Raw genomic sequence first — 3,448 nt, 5'->3', positions numbered from 1 at the left:
AGGTATTGTGGAAAAACTCTGACATTTTACGTTACATCTGAGACCTCACTACACCGCTCCCGGATGGGCTCAAACCACCAACCTATTGGTTAAAAGCCGAACGCGCTAACCATTGCGCCACGGAAGCCCAAAAATTAAATGGTCGTCAGGTGTTGTGGAAAAAACCTTGGCTTTTTACGTCACATCTGAGACGTCACAACACCTATTCCGGTTGGGCTCGAACCACCAACCTTTCGGTTAACAGCCGAACGCGCTAACCATTGCGCCAAGGAAGCCCAAAAATTTAATGGTCGTCAGGTATTGTGGCAAAACTTTGGCTTTCTACGTTACATTTGAGATCCCACACCACCGCTCCCGGGTGGGCTCGAACCACCAACCTATTGGTTAACAGCCGAACGCGCTAACCATTGAGCCACGGAAGCTCAAAAATTAATTGGTTGTCACGTATTGTGGATAAGTTATGACTTATTACGTTACACCTGAGACCCTACAACACCTCTCTCGGTTGGGCTCGAACCACCAACCTTTCGGTTAACAGCCGAACGCGCTAACCATTGCGCCAAGGAAGCCCAAAAAATAAATGGTCGTCAGGTATTGTGGAAAAACTTTGGCTTTCTACGTTACATTTGAGATCCCACAACACCACTCCCGGGTGGGCTCGAACCACCAACCTATTGGCTAACAGCCGAACGCGCTAAGCATTGAGCCACGGAAGCTCAGAAATTAAATGGTTGTTACGTATTGTGGAAAAGTTTTGACATTTTACGCTACATCTGAGACCCCACAAAACCTCTCCCGGGTGGGCTCGAACCACCAACCTTTCGATTAACAGCTGAACGCGCTAATTATTGCGCCACGGAAGCCCAAAAATATTAAATGGTCGTCATGTATTGTGGAAAAACTCTGACTTTTTACGTTACATCTGAGACCTCACAAAACGCTCCCGGATGGGCTCGAAAAACCAAAATTTCGGTTAAAAGCCGAAAGCGCTAGCCATTGAGCCACGGAAGCTCTGAAATTAAATGGTCGTCCGGTATTGTGGAAAAACTTTGACATTTTACGTAACATCTGAGACCTCATAGCACCGCTCCCGGGTGTGCTCGAACCACCAACCTTTCTGTTAACAGCCAAACGCGCTAACCATTGCGCCAAGGAAGCCCAAATATTAAATATTCGTCAGGTATTGTGGAAAAACTCTGACATTTTACGTCACATCTGACAACTCACAACACCGCTCCCGGGTGGGCCCGAACCACCAACTTATTGGTTAACAGCCGAACACGCTAAACATTGACCCACGGATGCTCAGAAATTAAATCGTTGTCACGTATTGTGGAAAAGTTTTGACTTTTTACGCTACATCTGAGACCCCACAACACCTCTCCCGGGTGGGCTCGAACCACCAACCTTTCGATTAACAGAAGAACGCGCTAACCATTGCGCCACGGAAGCTCAAAAATTAAATGGTCGTCAGGTATTGTGGAAAAACCTTGACTTTTTACGTCACCTCTGAGACCTCACAACACCGCTCCCGGATGGGCTCGAACTACCAAACTATTGGTTAACAGCCGAACGCGCTAACCATTGAGCCACGGAAGTTCAGAAATTAAATGGTCGTCAGGTATTGTGGAAAAACTTTGGCCTTCTACGTTACATTTGAGATCCCACAACACCGCTCCCGGGTGGGCTCGAACCACCAACCTATTGGCTAACAGCCGAACGCGCTAACCATTGAGCCACGAAAGCTCAGAAATTAAATGGTTGTCACGTATTGTGGAAAAGTTTTGACTTTTTACGCTACATCTGAGACCCCACAACACCTCTCTCGGGTGGGCTCGAACCACCAACCTTTCGATTAACAGCTGAACGCGCTAATTATTGCGCCACGGAAGCCCAAAAATTAAATGGTCGTCAGGTATTCTGGAAAAACTTTGGCTTTCTACGTTACATTCGTGATCCCACAACACCACTCCCGGGTGGGCTTGAACCACCAACCTTTCGGTTACCATCCGAACGCGCTAACCATTGCGCCACGGAAGCCCAAAAATTAAATGGTCGTCAGGTATTGCGGAAAAACTTTGGCTTTCTACGTTACATGTGAGATCCCACAACACCGCTCCCGGGTGGCCTCGAACCACCAACCTATTGGTTAACAGCCGAACGCGCTAACCATTGAGCCACGGAAGCCCAAAAATTAAATGGTCGTCAGGTATTGTGGAAAAACCTTGACTTTTTACGTAACATCTGAGACGTCACAACACCGCTCCCGGATGGGCTTGAACCACCAACCTTTCGGTTAACAGCCGAACGCGCTAACCATTGCGCCACGGAAGCCCAAAAATTAAATGGTCGTCAGGTATTGTGGAAAAACTTTGGCTTTCTACGTTTCATTCGAGATCCCACAACACCGCTCCCGGGTATGCTTGAAGCACCAACCTATTGGCTAACAGCCGAACGCGCTAACCATTGAGCCACGGAAGCCCAAAAATTAAATGGTCGTCAGGTATTGTGGAAAAACCTTGACTTTTTACGTAACATCTGAGACGTCACAACACCGCTCCCGGATGGGCTTGGACCACCAACCTTTCGGTTAACAGCCGAACGCGCTAACCATTGCGCCAAGGAAGCCCAAAAAATAAATGGTCGTCAGGTATTGTGGAAAAACTTTGGCTTTCTACGTTACATTTGAGATCCCACAACACCACTCCCGGGTGGGCTCGAACCACCAACCTATTGGCTAACAGCCGAACGCGCTAAGCATTGATCCACGGAAGCTCAGAAATTAAATGGTTGTTACGTATTGTGGAAAAGTTTTGACATTTTACGCTACATCTGAGACCCCACAAAACCTCTCCCGGGTGGGCTCGAACCACCAACCTTTCGATTAACAGCTGAACGCGCTAATTATTGCGCCACGGAAGCCCAAAAATTAAATGTTCGTCAGGTATTGTGGAAAAACTCTGACATTTTACGTTACATCTGAGACCTCACAAAACGCTCCCGGATGGGCTCGAAAAACCAAAATTTCGGTTAAAAGCCGAAAGCGCTAGACATTGAGCCACGGAAGCTCTGAAATTAAATGGTCGTCCGGTATTGTGGAAAAACTTTGACATTTTACGTAACATCTGAGACCTCATAGCACCGCTCCCGGGTGTGCTCGAACCACCAACCTTTCTGTTAACAGCCAAACGCGCTAACCATTGCGCCAAGGAAGCCCAAATATTAAATATTCGTCAGGTATTGTGGAAAAACTCTGACATTTTACGTCACATCTGAGAACTCACAACACCGCTCCCGGGAGGGCTCAAACCACCAGTCTTTTGAATAGCAGCTGAACGCGCTAACCATTGCGCCACGGAAGCCTAAATATTAAATGGTCGTCATGTATTGTGGAAAAACTCTGACTTTTTACGTTACATCTGAGACCTCACAAAACGCTCCCGGATGG

At 47.4% G+C, this 3,448-nt stretch overlaps 1 non-coding gene across 1 annotated transcript; it reads right to left on the bottom strand.

Annotated features, from left to right (window-relative positions):
• Positions 1-1,967: 1,967 nt before the first annotated feature.
• Positions 1,968-2,040, bottom strand: TRNAT-GGU (transfer RNA threonine (anticodon GGU)). The gene has a single exon. It is a non-coding gene; the product is annotated as a tRNA-Thr (tRNA).
• Between the last annotated feature and the right edge of the window lie 1,408 nt (positions 2,041-3,448).

This window comes from Phalangium opilio, unplaced genomic scaffold, assembly GCF_054372755.1.
Source record: "Phalangium opilio isolate 3A_F unplaced genomic scaffold, DU_Popi_V2 ptg000390l_1, whole genome shotgun sequence".
NCBI lineage: Eukaryota > Metazoa > Arthropoda > Arachnida > Opiliones > Phalangiidae > Phalangium > Phalangium opilio.
This window is presented reverse-complemented; position numbering and strand designations above follow the sequence as displayed.